At 38.8% G+C, this 19,142-nt stretch overlaps 1 protein-coding gene across 1 annotated transcript in view; it reads right to left on the reverse strand.

Moving 5' to 3' along the window:
• Positions 1–19,142, reverse strand: part of Diap2 (Death-associated inhibitor of apoptosis 2) — a 328,461-nt gene that overhangs the window by 172,139 nt on the left and 137,180 nt on the right. The window lies entirely within an intron of this gene.

Consider the following 19,142-nt stretch of genomic DNA (forward strand, 5'->3'; position numbering starts at 1 on the left):
GCCTATTTATACATCTATTACTTCTCAACTAGAACTTTTAATTAATCGGGCGGTTTATATCCTAAATCACGGTACGCCACTCTAACTATATACGCCTGGCGTAATAGCGGACATAATTGTACAGCGTGTCGAGGAATATAATTAGCGTTTCGTTTCTTTACATATTAACATGAATTAAAATTTTCAGGCAATGTATGCGTAAGTTAAGGTAACGTAAGGCAAGTGACTATCTCGTATAAACTTGACTATCTCCTTAATCTAAGCTCCCTTCATGAGGTGCTAGGAGACTTCAGTCATTAAGAATATAAATGAGTGGTCCTCGGGGCCTTATTCGTTCCCAAAACTATATATGTATAAAAATGTAATATCCTCGTTGCAAAAATCTTAGCAGTCATAGTTCAAGCATTCTAAATCCTTTACAAGTTACGGTCAGTTTTAAACCAAATTTAAATTAAACTTTTAAGAAATTTCAATTAATAATAATAACAATAACAAAATATTGACTGGAACAAGCATACTCTGTGCCATGACTCGTTAAAATACACCATAGTGCCGATTGACTCTAACTCGGTGGCACTAATTTATTTTCCTCATTCATAAATAACTTTAAAATCCACTTTTAATCCACGTTGTTAATTAATTAAAATGTTAAGGGTAAAAATCGTTTACTGTTTACTATAGCTTACTGCATCCTCATAACCAACGTTGTAATAATTTTCGTATTCAAGATTATGTAAAAAAAAATTCTAAAATCACTGTCAATGCAAGAAATCTTCAAATCTAAATGCCTTTTCCTTATTCCTTATTTAAAATTCTGGATGGTAAAAATTTCTCAGGTGGGAATTTGTCATAACCATGGTACCGGGTTTGTGAGTGAACCACAGAGCTACCAGGAGCAGATTGATAGGGAATCGTCCACGGACATCCCTGGGCCGGCCACATTTTTGATGACATGGGCCTCCCTAAAATCCGACATCGAACCTTCCGCCACGCGGACTGCCGGACGCTCCTGATACCATAGCGCCAGCCCGACGCGGGTAACCGCGACGGAGCTAGGGCGCAGGTTCCTTTGCATTCTACATTTCGCTGATTACCGACCCAAACTTGAAGTCGATAAATTTAATCAAATTCATCCTCATGTTAGACTAAACATCTATCATGGCATATATAAATTCTTCTCCCCCCCATTAATGCAAAAGCTTTAAGCCCTATGTATTTTCAAAATAAAATATGGCAAGAACATACTAACAAAACTAAATAAATGAGCAAAATTTTGAGGTGGGTAATAAACTAGCACTCCACTACATGTCAAAATTTGGGGTGGGGAATAATCCTAAACTGGTTACAAACTCTTTTCTCATCGCATTTCCGAAAAAATGCATGAGAAGCCCTAGCAAATCCACCACGTGTCAAAATTTAGCTAGGGGGTTACATTTAAACTGGTTAACATTAACTGCAATTCTTTTCATTTCCGAAAAATGAAAAGGCCTCAAGCACTCCACCACGTGTCATGCTATTTTCTCATCGCATTTCCGAAAAAATGGATGAAAGCCCTAAGCACCTCCATCCACGTGTCATTCTATAGAATGAAGGGATCTGAACCAGTTAACTGATGGGGTGATGTAAACTACTCATCATTCATCCTCTTGATGAGACCACTCGTCATTGACATGACGAGTTATTGCTTGGCATGCGAAAGGTACAAATAACACAAAGGAATTAAACTACTGAAAAGACAATGGCAACTCGTTGGATTTTGTGAACCGTTGAACCTGTATCATGGCTGGGTGTAGGATAATTACCTGTCTAACTGAAGTCTCTGAGCTGAATCGAAAATAGCGAAGTCCTCTGTGAGCTTCTCTCTAAGTGTTGACCAAAGCGTGCTTCCACTATCGACCTCCTGTCTTGCTGACCTCCTCTCTCTACCAACTCAATTCCCAAAGTCCAGTCCCTTCCCAGCTTGTCTCACCTCTATATTCCCTGGCCATCGAGCTCTTCCTCGATGCCGAATCGCCGAATCGTGTTTATTATAATTGCTACCATGCAAACCGCTGACACCAAACCCAGAAGTGTTACCTGTTTCCTGAATGCTCAGGAGGTTTGCATGGCACAACACAATGCATTGTAAACATGCCTAAGAGGCTTGAGACAGCTGAGAAAAACAAGTGAATGCCCTGGTCAACATGAAGCGTTCAGAGAGACTTAATAAAATAAACATACAATCTTAGGGATTGTTACGATTCCAATAACAATTTTTTCACTTTACTTTTAAAGATTGTGGTTCTCTCAAAATTTTTGTAACTTTTTGGTAATATATTGTATAACTGGATGCCTGAGTAAAAAGGTCCTGTTTGGAATGCAGTTAGCCGCACTTTGGGAATGTGGAAGTTATCTTTTTGTCTGGTATTGTAATCGTGAGTGTCTATGTTCCTTGGATAGTTCGATTTTGTTTCGTGTATGAAAGTAAGTGTTTCAAGTATGTACAGACTTGGAAGTGTTAATATACGTAATTTTTTGAAAAGCGGTTTACATGTATCAGTTTTATGTGCATTTGCCAAAATACGCAATGCTCTTTTTTGAATTTTAAAAATCCTCTGCGATTGAGCCGAGTTTCCCCAAAATTGGATACCATACCTCAAAATACTTTCGAAGTTTGAGAAATAGATATTTAGCAAACATACTGTATTGAAACTATTTTTTAAGGTTCTTAATTGGTAACATACGGTGTTTAGCCTCTTGCATAAATGATCTATGTGAACTTTCCAGTTTAGACACTCGTCTATAAATATTCCAAGAAATTTTGTATTGTTAGTAGCTGTTATAACGGCATGCCCTACTGTGAAATTATATTGCTTAATAGAAGAGTTTTTGGCTCTAGATACACCAAATTTTATTATATTAGTTTTTTCGTTGTTCATAGAAAGTTTGTTTGCTGCAAACCAGCTTTGTAGTTCAGTAAGAGCTTCTTCCGTTTTTTGAATTAATGTTACATCGTTAACAGAATCTACCAAAGCCGTAGTATCATCAGCGAAAAGAGTAATTTGGGCGGTATCAACATTTGCTGGAAGGTCATTTATGAACAATAAAAACAACAGGGGTCCTAGTATCGATCCTTGGGGGATTCCAATAACCACATCTTTCAATTCGGAGTAATATGTTGTTTGAGTCCCATTATTGGATATGCTATTTATTGCAACGCTCTGTTTTCTATTCGATAAATAGGATTCTATTAATTTGTTTGATACACCGCGGATTCCGTAGTATTTTAATTTCTCTAGTAGCAAGTGATGATTCACACAGTCAAACGCTTTTGATAAATCACAAAAAATTGCAACAACAGAATACGTTTTGTTTATGGCGGAAAGAATATTATCAATTACATCAAAAATGGCATTTTTTGTTGTTTTCGATTTCACAAACCCATTTTGTTGCTTTATGAGTATCTTTTTATCTTCTGCATACTTTATTATCCTGGGTAACAGGCAAAAAATCGTCCAGGGTTTCTCAGCTGAATTAGACTAATTTTGATGCCCTGAGTCCGAAAATGACCTTGGTTTTGCTCAATCAGGTCAATCTTTCGAGCTACAGCAGGGGTCGAAGTGTCCTATATTTTTTAATTACTTTCACACCACTTAATTTATATATATATTTTATAATATTATAATATAATATTTTTTAATTACTTTCACACCACTTAATTTATATATATATATTATAATAATATAATATTATTTATTATTTTCAGATGGCTTCGGCGCGACGTTCATGCAGGAATAATCCTGACGTTTTCTGCTACATCTGCGGAGAATACACGCTGTCAGCGGACAGGAAGAACATCACAAGATTCGTGAAGCACGCATACCAGGCGTACTTTAAAGTCAAGCTAGGTGACCAAGATAAGTCCTGGGCACCGCACACGGTGTGCAAGACGTGCGTGGAATACCTCAGGCGGTGGACTAAGGGCGCCAAAACTTCACTGAAGTTTGGGATTCCGATGGTTTGGAGGGAGCCGCTTGACCATGCATCGGATTGTTACTTCTGCGCCATCAATACTACTGGCATCAACCGGAAGAATCGGCACATCCTCCAGTACCCCGACCTTCCATCTGCCCGCCGTCCAGTTGCTCACTGCGAAGAAATACCTGTACCAGCGTTCCCACAGCTTCCTCACACCGACGACGAGGCCACCACTTCAGAGGACGTAGGAGATACAGAACAGGAGTATGAAACACAAGATGGTCCGCAGCCCTTTTCACAATGTGAGCTGAATGATGTGGTTCGGGATCTCAGCTTGTCGAAGACTTCCTCCGAGCTGTTGGCCTCCAGACTCAAAGAGAAAAATTTACTTGGCGAGGACGCGCGTATCACTTTCTTCCGTAGAAGGCATGAGGAGTACATGGGCTACTTCTGCCAGGGGGAAGACCTCGTGTACTGCCGAGATGTCGCCGGTCTTCTTCATAAACTTGGCACTCCTACATACGATCCGACAGATTGGCGACTCTTCATTGACAGCTGCAAGCGCTCTTTGAATTGTGTGCTCCTCCACAACGGGAACCAGTTCGCCTCAATCCCTCTTGCGCACTCCACAACTCTCAAAGAGAAATATGAAGCAGTGAAGTATGTGCTTGACAAAATCCAATATAAGCAGCACCAATGGATGATCTGCGTCGACTTCAAGATGGTGAACTTTCTACTAGGTCAGCAGTCCGGGTTCACGAAGTACCCATGCTTTATATGTATGTGGGACAGTCGAGACAGAGTCCAGCACTATGTAAAGAAAGAGTGGCCGGCGCGAGAGCAGTTAGTACCTGGGGCGAGAAACATCATAAACGAACCTCTTGTTGACCGGGAGAAGATATTGATCCCACCGCTACACATGAAGCTTGGGTTAATGAAACAGTTCACGCGCGCTCTGGACAAGGATGGGAGGTGCTTCAACTACATGTGCCGAGCATTTCCTCGACTGACCATTGAGAAGCTCAAGGCCGGCATTTTTGATGGCCCACAGATACGGCAGCTCATACAGGACACTGAGTTCCAAAACTCCATGAACACGCTTGAGTGCGCCGCCTGGAAATCGTTTGTGCAGGTGGTGAACAACTTCCTGGGGAACACGAAGGCACCAAACCACGCCACACTCATCAGCAGCATGATAGAGGCCTTCCAAAAACTCGGGTGTTTGATGAGTATAAATATGCACTTCCTGTTCTCACACATGGACTGGTTTCCTGAAAACCTTGGGGCGATGAGCGACGAGCAGGGAGAAAGGTTCCATCAGGACATGCGCCAAATGGAGGAGAGGTACCAGGGGAGGTGGGACGCAGTCATGCTGGCGGACTACTGCTGGTCGCTGAAGAGAGACAACCCAGCAGCTGCTCACACACGGAAATCGAAGAAACGCCGATATCTGCCTTGAACTCTGAACTTTTGTGTCATGTAACGCTCATTCTTATTATATTATGATTATGCTTATCAAATTTAATGTAGTAAATAAATAATGAATTAATTTGGATACGTTGACTTTTATTTCTTGAGGGAAACGGAAAAAATTGTCAGGGGTTTATCAGCAGAAATTAGATTTTCTTACGAAAAACAGATTTTTTTGAAATTTCTGTAGAAAAAAATCCTGACCTGATTGAGCAAAACCAAGGTCATTTTCGGACTCAGGGCATCAAAATTAGTCTAATTCAGCTGAAAAACCCTAGACGATTTTCCAAATATTTTTTTTTGTTGCCCAGTGTTATAGATTAATTTTTCGAAAATTTTTGAAAAAATTGACAATAAGGAAATTGGTCTGTAGTTTTCAATTTTTATTTTATTTCCTTTCTTATACAAGGGTATTACTTTTGATATTTTTAGACAATCTGGGAAGCTGCCATTTTCCATACAGTCGTTAATTAATTTAGGCAAGGGCTCCTTAATGTACGTGCAAACCTCTTTGATCACGTTAATCGGCATTGAGTCTAGCCCTGTTGACTTTTTGTTTTTCATATTTCGAATTATGTTGGAAATTTCTTCGTCTGTAGTAGGGGTCATATAAAAAGAATGCGTGAAAGATCTTTTGACGTTATTTAACTTTTCTTTGTATGTGTCCGTTACGCTGATGTTACGTTGCAGGTTAAGTGCTACATTAACAAAATAATTATTAAAGGTATTAGCTATTTTTTGCGGATCTGTCTCTATTACATTACCTGTTTCTAATATGATATCTTGATTCGTGTTCGTTTTTTTACCCTTTAATATGATTAACTATTTTCCATAGTTCTGCAGTTTTGTTTTCTGAATTATTCAACTTTTTATCAACATATAATTGTTTGCAATGTTTTAATGTTTTCTTGTAATTTTTGTTGAACTGTTTGTAATGATCTTTAAGGGTAGGGCTGTTTGTATATTTACTCTGTTTATAACTCCATTAAGCCTTGTTTCCATGATTATGAAAAACTAAATATGCTGACCAAGGCAGTAATTTATTTTATTAAAAAACATAAACTAACGTAACGTTTCAACCTTCTAGCAAGGTCTTCTTCAGACTCTGTATCAAGTACAAAAGTAACCAGATACAACAAGAAGGGCAATATATATACACAAACATTACTCCCTCCAGACTATTTAGAAAGTTGTTTAGAACTTTCTAGCAGATGACTTTCACTTTCCAACTTTACTTTCACCTAAAAGGCTAAACACAATCACTTCCATATAGAATGTGGTTGGACTTTTTAATCTCACGCTCTTTTCCCTTCATTTTTCTTCCTTCTCCTCTCCTCTTTTTCTCTTGTCCTTTCCACTCTTTCCAACATCTTCTTCCATTCTTTGTTTAACTTCAGTCCCCCATTCCAGTTCATTGTGTCTTCTTCGCCTTTCTTCTCTATTTCCTTGGCTTCCTTCCATTTTCTCACTAGCATTCTCTTCTCCCTTCCTATCTGCTTAGCCTCATCCCACTCTATGTCATGTCCTGTTTCTCTCGTGTGTTTAAATATTGCATTTCTCTCTCTCTTAAGTCGTACATCATCCCTATGTTGTTTCAACCTGTCTTTCAGCCTTTTTTTCGTTTCTCCTATGTACACACTCTGACATTCTTTACATTTTACTTCGTAGATAATCCCTTCTTCTTCCTCTTCTCTGTTTTCCTTTTTCTTGTTAGCATTCCTCGCTATTCCTAAGATGCTTCTCCCTCCCTTCCTGTAAGTTTTAATTCCTGCTTTCCTAAGCACTTTGCATATCTTTTCTGTGGTCTTCCCCATACTCCTTATTCCAAACCTTCTCTCCTCTTTTTCTTTCTCTTCCAATTCTCCCCTGCCCGTTTTCTTACTTCTTCTGTTTATGTCCAGTCTATCCTGCTTCTCATAGCCATTCTTTTCCAGCTGTTTCCATAGGCTATTTATTTTCCCTTCTTTTTCACATTCTTTCATGCATATTTTCTTGATTCTGTCCTCCATATTCTTTATAAAATTTATTTTTGTCAACTCACTTACATCACTTCTTTTGTGGCAGAATACCCCTGCTGCACACTTCTTCTGATGCCAAGCGGTTTCAATTTCTTGTCCTCTTTTCCTTTTCATCAATATATCTAGATAGCTTAACTTGTCTTGTTCTTCTATTTCAAGTTCCAATAATATCCCTCTTTCTTCATCTTGAATTTCTTTGGCAAAAATGTCAAGCTGCCTCTTCGTTCCCTTCCATATGCCAAAACAGTCGTCCACATATCTGCAAAACAGAATCATTTTGTCACCTCCCTTTTCTATCACTTTCTTTTCCCATTCATTCATAACCAATTCAGCCAATGCTGGGCTTAGACTGGAACCTATATTTAGTCCTTCACTCATTAACATTATTTTATCTCCCATTATACTGTAACCGTTATTCCAAATGGTTTCCAGCGCCTTCACTACCCTTTCACTATCCCATTCTCCTATAATTTCTTGTCCCATTCTCTTTTTAATAATGTCCAAAACGTGTCCCCTCTTGATGCTCGGGAACATACTTTTCACGTCTAAGCTAAACATTGTCGTCTTCATCTCATTTAACTTAAGTCCTTTTATGAGGTCTACTACTTGTTCACTGTTCTTAACTGCTCTGCTTTCTTGCTGTGTTACTAACACGTCAATAACTTTCTTTAATTTCTTTTCTAAGGGTTCCAAAATATTGTTTCTGCAGTTCATTACTGGTCTTAACTTTATCTCCTCTTTGTGTATCTTTGGAAAGCCTTTCAAACTTGGTAGTCTTCCTGTCTCCTTTATGCATTTCCTGAATCCACTCCTCCTACAGTCTTTAATGATTCTTTCTTTTATAGTTTGTTCTTCTCCTGTTCCACAAATCTCCTCATATCCATTTTCTTTTAGGTCTTCAAACTTCCTCTCGTACCATTCTCTTTCCATCACCACAATTGCTCCACCTTTATCTGCCTGCTCTATCACCACATCATTTCTTGTTTTGATTTTCTTCATCCCTTCCCTTTCTTTTTGACTCAAATTATCTACTTTTCCTTGTTTTCCCATTTCTTTCTTCAGTATGGCTGCTGTTCTTCTTGATACAGAGTCTGAAGAAGACCTTGCTAGAAGGTTGAAACGTTACGTTAGTTTATGTTTTTTAATAAAATAAATTACTGCCTTGGTCAGCATATTTAGTTTTTTTACTCTGTTTATGCAATGATCGCTTTAATTTGCTAAGATTTTTAATTTTCTTGGTTATCCATAGGCAATTGTTTTTGTTGTGAACTCGTGCTTTTTTTATGGGAAAACATTTATTAAAATGGTATCTTACAGTATCAAGAAATTTTTCGAATTTCTCGTTTACGTGTACTGCCATATTGTTTATAAAATCCCATGTTTCTGATTTAAGCGCTTTTCTGAATTTTGAAATGTTCTCATCATTGTTTGTGGGTCTGACAAATCTGAATTTTGCGCGTGGTTTATGATTTCGCTTGTCTTCTATTACGTTTACCTTAATAAGCTGAGAATCATGGTCAGAAAAACCTATGCAAGTTTCTACTGAATATTTATTAACGTTTATATTGGTAAAAATATTGTCTATTGTACTTTTTGTTGTTTTGGTGATTCTAGTTGGAGTTGTAATTGTATGAAACAGACTAAAAAAGTTCATTACATCCAGAAAACTATTTGAAACTATTTTTTTCTGCAGTGTCTTTAGCTACATCAATGTTAAAATCTCCACAAACAACAATATTCTTTTTGGAGCTTTTTGTTACGAGATTTAGTAATAATGTTAACTTATTTAAGAAGACATCCATGTTTCCACTAGGCGTTCTATATATTGATATTATGCATAAGTTGTAAATAGCTATTTCAATTGCTGCGCATTCGAAGTCTTGTTATACAGAGAACTCAACAGCTTGTTTTATTTCAACTACGTTACTTTTAAGTTCATTCTGAGTGAAAATTAAAGACCCGCCTCTTATTATATTTTGCCTACTGTAACTAGATGCAATACATAAATTATCAATATAATTAAACTTTGTTTCATCTTTCGCTAACCAGTGTTCAGTGCAACAAAAAATAGTAATTTCATTGTTGTTTTCTTTTTGTTCCTCGAAAAATATATCTAACTCTGACGCTTTTGATGTCAACCCTTGAACGTTGCTATGAAATATAGAGATAGTTTCTAAAGCTAGGTCACTGCTCGACGGATTCTTACCTCCCCTTTGTCCCGATCTCCCACTCCACAGGACTCACTTGTTTCGGTTCCTCAGCTGCATCCTGGAATCCTCGCAGTTCGATAGCCGGGGGTGACGTGGGGTGGGGGTGGGGATAGCAGCAGACACTCGTGATTCACGTTCGACACTTATATTCTCATTCACAGATGCATTTCCAGGAATTTCCTGCGTTGCCATATTTCTTTCAACGGAACGCGATCTTGCATATTCTTCGCACTGTTGCAAGGAATAACGCACACCGTTAACAAAGAGATGATCGTAACGAAGGAACGCACTGTCACCGCACTTCCTGGCTTCTTCGAGATGAGGTTTTAGCTCGTTTCTAATCTGACGCACACGATCAGAGTAATGCTCCGAAACCGCTACACCGCACTGTTTGAAACTTTTAGATTTCATCAGTATTTTCGTCCTGTCTTTGAACGAGAGAAACTTGGCTACAATCGGACGGCAGCCTCTTCTTGAGCCAAAGCGATGGACCCTCTCGAACGAATTTCCTCCTAGCGCGATGCCTGTATTCTTTTCTATCACTTGGCATAGTATTTCCTCAGTCCTCTCCCATGTTTCCCGTTCTTCCTCCTGGACGTTGTAAAAAACGAGGTTGTTCCTTTTAGATTGGGACTCAAGGTAGGATACTTGATCATTTAACCTGGCGTTCTCTTCTTTTAAGAGAATCGGATTCAAAACTTTTTAAAGGTTGTTCAAAACTATACAAAACCCATAGATCATCCTGGCATAGGAATTTTTCGAATTCAAAACATGTGCTGCTATAGTAGCATTTTTGAATTTAGATTTTTGAAGTTGTCCTTCGGATTCAAAACTTTCTGGAGGTTGTTCAAAACGATACATAACCTAGACTACGAAATGGCATCGTTTCCGTTGAATTTGGTGAAAGTGCTACTGAGGCGTCAACCTGTAGTAGCATTTTTGAATTCGTTATTACGAAAAACTGAATCGGATTCAAAACTTTTTAATGGTTGTTCAAAACTATACAAAACCCATAGATCATCCTGGCATAGGAATTTTTCGAATTCAAAACAAGTGCTGCTATAGAAGCATTTTTGAATTTAGATTTTTGAAGTTGTCCTTCGGATTCAAAACTTTCTGGAGGTTGTTCAAAACGATACATAACCTAGACTACGAAATGGCATCGTTTCCGTTGAATTTGGTGAAAGTGCTACTGAGGCGTCAACCTGTAGTAGCATTTTTGAATTCGTTATTACGAAAAACTGAATCGGATTCAAAACTTTTTAAAGGTTGTTCAAAACTATACAAAACCCACAGATCATCCTGGCATAGGAATTTTTCGAATTCAAAACAAGTGCTGCTATAGTAGCATTTTTGAATTTGAATTTTTTTAGTTGTCCTTCGGATTCAAATCTTTCTGAAGGTTGTTCAAAACGATACATAACCTAGACTACGAAATGGCATCGTTTCCGTTGAATTTGGTGAAAGTGCTACTGAGGCGTCAACCTGTAGTAGCATTTTTGAATTCGTTATTACGAAAAACTGAATCGGATTCAAAACTTTTTAATGGTTGTTCAAAACTATACAAAACCCATAGATCATCCTGGCATAGGAATTTTTCGAATTCAAAACAAGTGCTGCTATAGAAGCATTTTTGAATTTAGATTTTTGAAGTTGTCCTTCGGATTCAAAACTTTCTGGAGGTTGTTCAAAACGATACATAACCTAGACTACGAAATGGCATCGTTTCCGTTGAATTTGGTGAAAGTGCTACTGAGGCGTCAACCTGTAGTAGCATTTTTGAATTCGTTATTACGAAAAACTGAATCGGATTCAAAACTTTTTAAAGGTTGTTCAAAACTATACAAAACCCACAGATCATCCTGGCATAGGAATTTTTCGAATTCAAAACAAGTGCTGCTATAGTAGCATTTTTGAATTTGAATTTTTGTAGTTGTCCTTCGGATTCAAATCTTTCTGAAGGTTGTTCAAAACGATACATAACCTAGACTACGAAATGGCATCGTTTCCGTTGAATTTGGTGAAAGTGCTACTGAGGCGTCAACCTGTAGTAGCATTTTTGAATTCGTTATTACGAAAAACTGAATCGGATTCAAAACTTTTTAATGGTTGTTCAAAACTATACAAAACCCATAGATCATCCTGGCATAGGAATTTTTCGAATTCAAAACAAGTGCTGCTATAGTAGCATTTTTGAAGTTGTCCTTCGGATTCAAATCTTTCTGAAGGTTGTTCAAAACGATACATAACCTAGACTACGAAATGGCATCGTTTCCGTTGAATTTGGTGAAAGTGCTACTGAGGCGTCAACCTGTAGTAGCATTTTTGAATTCGTTATTACGAAAAACTGAATCGGATTCAAAACTTTTTAAAGGTTGTTCAAAACTATACAAAACCCATAGATCATCCTGGCATAGGAATTTTTCGAATTCAAAACAAGTGCTGCTATAGAAGCATTTTTGAATTTAGATTTTTGAAGTTGTCCTTCGGATTCAAAACTTTCTGGAGGTTGTTCAAAACGATACATAACCTAGACTACGAAATGGCATCGTTTCCGTTGAATTTGGTGAAAGTGCTACTGAGGCGTCAACCTGTAGTAGCATTTTTGAATTCGTTATTACGAAAAACTGAATCGGATTCAAAACTTTTTAAAGGTTGTTCAAAACTATACAAAACCCATAGATCATCCTGGCATAGGAATTTTTCGAATTCAAAACAAGTGCTGCTATAGAAGCATTTTTGAATTTAGATTTTTGAAGTTGTCCTTCGGATTCAAAACTTTCTGGAGGTTGTTCAAAACGATACATAACCTAGACTACGAAATGGCATCGTTTCCGTTGAATTTGGTGAAAGTGCTACTGAGGCGTCAACCTGTAGTAGCATTTTTGAATTCGTTATTACGAAAAACTGAATCGGATTCAAAACTTTTTAAAGGTTGTTCAAAACTATACAAAACCCATAGATCATCCTGGCATAGGAAGTTTTCGAATTCAAAATGGTGCTACTACAGGTTGACAGACATCATTTATTTGAGACTGGGTGAACCCCAGAGCCGCTTTATGCGGGGACAACGCAGGAAAGAATTCATACTTTAGATCTCCCACGCGGGAGATCCGGGAATATTACATGTAATTATTTTAAAAATCCATTCATATATCACGGATCTACAACGGTAAACATATGAAGTCAAGCGTTCATTTCTTTCCTAATACTTGTTACCTTTAAGAGAGAGAGAGTTTTCATAAAATATAATAATTATATGAAATTTGTGTCGCATTTTTTAAAGTTTAACTGTGGTCGAGCGAGATATCCTTTTGTGCTTAATATTATTGAAATAGCGTAACAAGTCTCATTATTTATTTTATAGTTTGATGCTTTACTTAGGAATATATTGATTTTCAATTTCCTGTTGCTGCGTAATGACGGTGGGGGGTTGAAAGGGAGCGGCATCAAAATTACTAGCGTCGGCCCTGAGTCTAGCAGAGATAGATCAATCAATCTCACATCTCTAATTATTTTCAAATCACAATATTTATTGTCTTGTTGAAGCCACAGTTCATATGTAACACTTTTTTTCACGCGCTTCTCGTTCCTCGGTACGATTAAGCGGGCAAGCTCCTTCCAGCTACTTTAGCTGGCTCTTCCTCCGCCTCACCGGTTCCAGGTAGAAACAGCTCATCGGAGGAAAATTTTTTGCAGTACTTATGTTTTATGTATTTACACCACAACTTTTTACACGTTGTACAATAATATGGGATGTAGTTTAATTATTAATGAAATGAGAAGGTATTATGTGCAGACAAAAATGTTATGCCTTCTTTTCTTGTTTCTCTCCTTTTAGTAGTGTTTTATTTAAATATACTAATCTATTGGCCTCCATTAAAAAAATGAGTAAGCTAAACAGTCATAAATACGGAAGTATTTATTTGGGCAAGAGAACGCGCGTTCAAATTGTTGTTGTTGGTTTGGTTTATTTTACTTCGTTTTTCTGTCGCATTTGGTTATTGCGAAAAATGAGGATGAGTGATGATATGATGAAATTGATGAAGGGACCTTACAAAGAACGCGCATTCTTGTTCCTTTGTGTTGTACTCTGCAGTGAATAATGAAATAATTTGGATGAAAAATGTATCCCAGAACTCAAAAAGCCAAATGAATATTATTGAAGAAACTTCAAACAAGTGTGTCTTGTTACTAATATATTGAATTTTGTCACCTCCCATCACTTTTTCTAGCTGTAGTTATAGATTTAATCGTCATACGTAGCTAATGAGCTTATGGAAGTTATGAGAGACAATAGTGAACAGAGAACTCTGGACTCCTGATTTCACAGTGACCTGCAGATGCACTGGGAGGATTTTTTTTTTTTTTAGCGTTGCTCTTCCATCACTTTACCTAACTTCTGCCATGACGATGAACGTTGATTAAATTAGACGGGTGAAGGGTGGATACAAAGAAACACTCATGCACAGGCCAGGGCTAGAGCCCGGATCCTTCATTATCGAGATCGTGAGATGGAGAAATTAGGAAAATCAAGCAATGCAACGTTTTTTAAAAAAACGTTAATCATATACAAAGATGGTCTTTCAATCCAATTAAAAATTACCACTGAGGAAGAATGCAGTTTGCTTTACCGATACCCACGTAACCGAATAGTTAGAGCTTTCCACTCATCTTTGTTGTCGGCCGACCTCCGTGGGAGTGCAAGTGGTCCCGAATTGGTACCCAACAAGAGCCCACATGATAATATTTTGTTCTCCGATGTGCCAATCTGAACAAAACTCCGTATGCAGGACACTGGCTTGTTGATATATGTAAAATGATTCACTTGAAGAATTCTTACCCAAGGAACTTCAATGCTGAGAGTTTTCACTCGTTCCACTCAATGAGATACCCTAGATAAGTAAGGAGAGAATTATTTTTAAGTATATCAATTGCAATGTAAAGAAAGATTTTTTTACATTTACTCGTCTTATGACACTTTATCACACTCACAATGTTGACCAAAATGTTCAGTGCCAACTGGCCACCCACCCCAACAACCAAGACCCGGTTTGCACATTCAGCCATCGGGAGTGACTAAGAGGTCCAGGATCTCTTACAGCCAGATCTGGAGCACATTGTCCTGTCTGGATTGCTCTGACAATATCCAGAAGGTACTGTAGGCCTTTACTATAATCAGTTTTATTTACATTGATTTCATCTAATTCAATTGCTTCGAAATATATAACGGGTAATTTCTCACAATCAGGCAGTTGTTTGCAGATTTTCTCAGACAATGACGCGGGTCCCGTCGTCTTTCCGTCCAAGTATTCAAATATATGTCTGAATGGTTGCTCTTGGAAGTGAAGTAAACAAATGAACCACTGCAATGGGCGCTGTATTTTAACCTCTATGTTGTAGATAACACCATTTCTCACCCTGTGTTTGTTGCTGTGCCATCACAACCAATCGCTTCCAGTTCATTAATGTGACGTGACCGACCCACCAGGCTCACGAATAACGCAATGTGCTCCTCTTTCCTTACTCTTGGGTATATTTTAGCTCCTATTTTTTCTTGAAAGATAGAATTATCTTTTCTACCATCAAAGTATATATTCCCTTTCTTACTATGGGCCGGTCCCTGGTTGAGGCACATAGTGGTTCGGATCCCACTTTAAACTGTAGGTCCAGTCCCGATTAGCCTTCCTTACTGTGCAAACACATTCGAACAGGATTGCAAACATAAATAACACTCAATAGTTATCTCATTTATTACATTTACGAGTAGTAAAATACTGCGCACATTTGCAAAGCGGTAAAATCCTGATTTTTCACGAAAGTTCGGAAATTTTAGCCCTAATGCGCTAACTCAAAATGAAGACTGTGATTTTTCAAAATAATTCTTCTATTATCACGCATCAAAAATGAAGTACTTAGACGCTATTAAAAGCCAAGAAACGTTACCTGTATATTTTGAGCGTAAAGGTAAAATTTGTTGCTTTTTGGTCATTTTTTCCAAACTTTAGGCCCTTTGCGCGAACTGAAGTCAAACGTATGATTTTTTTCAATATTTTTCCGTTGATTAGCATGCAAATACGCAACTTTTGAGCCCTATTAGAATTCGATACTCGAAAAATCGATTTTTTCGACCCACCCTACCGTACACCCTCTCACTCGGTTTATACCCCGGCCACGCTATCTTCCGGCTCCCATACACAGCGCAGAACGGTTATTTCGACAAAATCCTGTTTTCCTGCTGGTCGCTTCGAGGAGCTAGATTGATTGATTGATTTGTTGTGTTAAGTCCACTTTATGCACAGTAAGGCTAATCGGGACTGGACCTACAGTTTAAAGTGGGATCCAAACCACTTGTGCCTCCACCGGGTACCGAACCCGAGACCACTTGATTACAAGGCGACGACGCTACCACCAGTGTTTCTTTCAGGCACAGGGAATCTACCGCCCCCCCAGAACAAAATTGTACAACAAAACCAAAGTATAAAACTTTTCTGCTACTGTTGTTTCCCTTGCATCGGACCGCATTACTTTGTGTGGCGAATAGTCTTGCCTTTATATTTCCCTCTGTAAATAACAACGCCTACACTTGTCCAATCTTACAGAAGAAGCAGAATAAAACTGGCAACCACACTAGCCTTATCTCCTCTCTCCCATCCCGAATGAAAGTTTCATTATTACTTGTAATGTGATGAATGAAATCCTCTGTGCACTTTCTATCCTCAGCAACGCTTTGCAAAATAAGGACTTGAGTCTGGCCAAAGTCATCCCTCTAATTACTTCAACCAAATTGCATTTGCAGGATATTCCTAATCAGTGTGAAAAAATCAACAGTATCTGCAAAAAATATTCGGACCGAACTGAAGAATATCGGATCTGAAGCGCACCTGGTTGCTGTTGAAGATGCTAGGAAAACTTTCTGTGGGATGAAGGGATACGCGGAAAGTGAAATTGCAGAAATGGAAAACAGGTTCAACGATCAATCTGTTGATACCATGAGATTCGCAAGTCAATTTGAAACCTTTCAGTCAGTAGTAGACTTGCAAGACACCGAAGTCAAAAGGTTTTGTGCTAATTGGCCCATGCTTAAGGTGCAAGGCGTTCTTGCTGACCTCAAGTCCTACAATTTTTTTGTCAAGTCGATGCTTGATAATGGAATATATGCAGAAGCTGACAATCCATTGTTGAAACTCTTAGAAGCTGACGTGGGATATTGCGAGTTGAAAAAACTCTGTGAAGTCCTTCTAACCATTCCCGTAACGACAGCCGGCGTAGAAAGGTCTTTCAGTGCTATGAATAGAATGCTAACTAGGACAAGAAGTAGAATGCTACCAGGAACTTTAATGCATTGCATGCTATTTGAGGGACCTAAGATTCCAACTGATCATTTTCTGGAGAAAACAGTAGACTTATATGCCACGAAGAAAGTTGGCAGGATAAGATTGCTGTATATTCTTCATGCCATCTTAAGCTTTGCATGATGTATTCTATTGAGTTTAATTGTAATATTTTTCCTGGTTCACCATTGTGGAATTTGTTCTGTATGATTAAATGTAAAAGTAGGTGATAATTTACTATTTACTGTTGTAATGCTAATTGCACAAGATCATATTTGTAAATGTTAGACAACAGACTAATGAAAAGAAACAGAGACAAATAAAAAGAATAATCAATCTCTTTCCACATTGAATTACTAAGTATACTTAGGTCTCCCAATCCTACTTTATTTTTGTTACTGTACGTCATTTCCCACCTGTAACGCTCAGCGTCAAGTTCCTTGACGAACCACGAACGACCACTGGTAATTCTCAATGTTAAACACACATATGTTGTATTTCGCAGATGAGATTCACAACGCCCTCCCAGTTCTCTGAAATGCCCCCCCGCCCGGAGCAAATTTTCTGAAAGAAACACTGGCTACCACTGCGCCATCAGGGAGGCACCAGGGAGCTAGAGTACGGCAACGCTAACAACCGGCGCGGGGACCACTTTTATGGCCGTCACCCGCTGTTTCCGCCTTTACCTACGAGCAAACTTGCGGTCGAACAGCCGATTAGGTCTACCGCTGACCCCTTGTTTAAGCAACAAGCGGCAACCTTAGAATTCCTCCTCCCCGAAGCAGCCAGCAGGGAAGCACTATTTTGTCAAAATAACCGTTCTGCGCTGTGAATGGGAATCGGGAGATATAATTGGCTGTTTGACTGCAAATGCTTTCGTAGGTAAAACAGCGGGTCACTGCCAAAAAGACAGTCCCCGCACCGCGGGACTTGGCTTGGCCAGACATCCTTTCAATCAGTGGAGGTGAGGAAGGGGGCAGTTGCCCCCGCACTATGCTAAACCTTATCTACAAAGGGATTATACTGTCTTCTCCCCCCCGTTTTGACACCTTGCCCCCCCCCACCGGTTTTGGAATCCAATCGCCACCACTGAGCATAGGCGTGCGCAAACCCTCTGATTAGGGGTGCAAAAGCCTTGATGAAGAAAAACCTCATTTTATCTCATTGTTTTAGTTTCATTGTATTGAGGCACCACAACGAATAAATAAATTGTATCCGAAATGTGCCGTGTTTCCTTCCCTCCAAACAATTGTGTTCATACATTTAAGACAAAACTGTTTAGCAGCAAGAGTCTGAAGTACTTAGTAGTTATAACATTTCTCTCTGGTAATTGCAAACTGAAAACAGCATTGATTTAATATGGCACAAAAAATTCATGGGGCGCCATGGCATTCTCCTTTACAATTTTCTTCATTTAGACCGTTCGGCGTCCAGGGACAAATCCCGCCGCCCCCTAGCTACAGCTCTGAACTTTACAACACGGTGAGAAAGGCAGAAACTGCGAGCGAAGCGAGCATGAATATTTTAGGAAATGTATTTTTATTTGTATAAAATTTGATATCGAGGGGGCCAATTTCCCTTTGCGTCACCCTGCAGGTGCTCTTGGCCGTCTGGAAGAAATAATGCAAGAATGACGTGAAAACTAATTCCATATTGAGCAGTGGCGTAGCATGGGCATTTCGGGTGGGAACGCCAAGTCCGAAGGAAGGGTCGGCCCTTTTTTGCTTCATAATTTACTTATGGAATTAGTCGCCACAGGCATTGTTTATTTGCCTGAAGTCAGCTGAGTTTTCAATAAAACATCATCCATGCAAGTTCTAGCTAGAAAAGTAGATGCCTCACTATGCAACAAATGTTTTGAACTCTGGTGTTTTACACCTTTTTTATACCTTTCGGCATGACGCAGGTCATTAGAAAACCTACCTGAATCACAAGCGCCTCTGCACAACAGTAGACGTCATTGTTGTGGGCGATCCAACTACTGATTGATTTGGTTTATTTTACTTCGCTTTTCTACCACTTTTGGTTAAAGGCGAATATGAATATGAGTGATGATATTGAAGAAGAAACACTCACAAAGAACACCCGTTCTCACGCCGGGATTCGAATCAGAGATCTCTGTCGTCTTGTCGCGCTGTGCAAAACACTCTGAC

This window comes from Lepisma saccharinum, chromosome 6 (assembly GCF_977018435.1).
Source record: "Lepisma saccharinum chromosome 6, izLepSacc3.1, whole genome shotgun sequence".
In the NCBI taxonomy this organism is placed as follows: Eukaryota; Metazoa; Arthropoda; class Insecta; order Zygentoma; family Lepismatidae; genus Lepisma; species Lepisma saccharinum.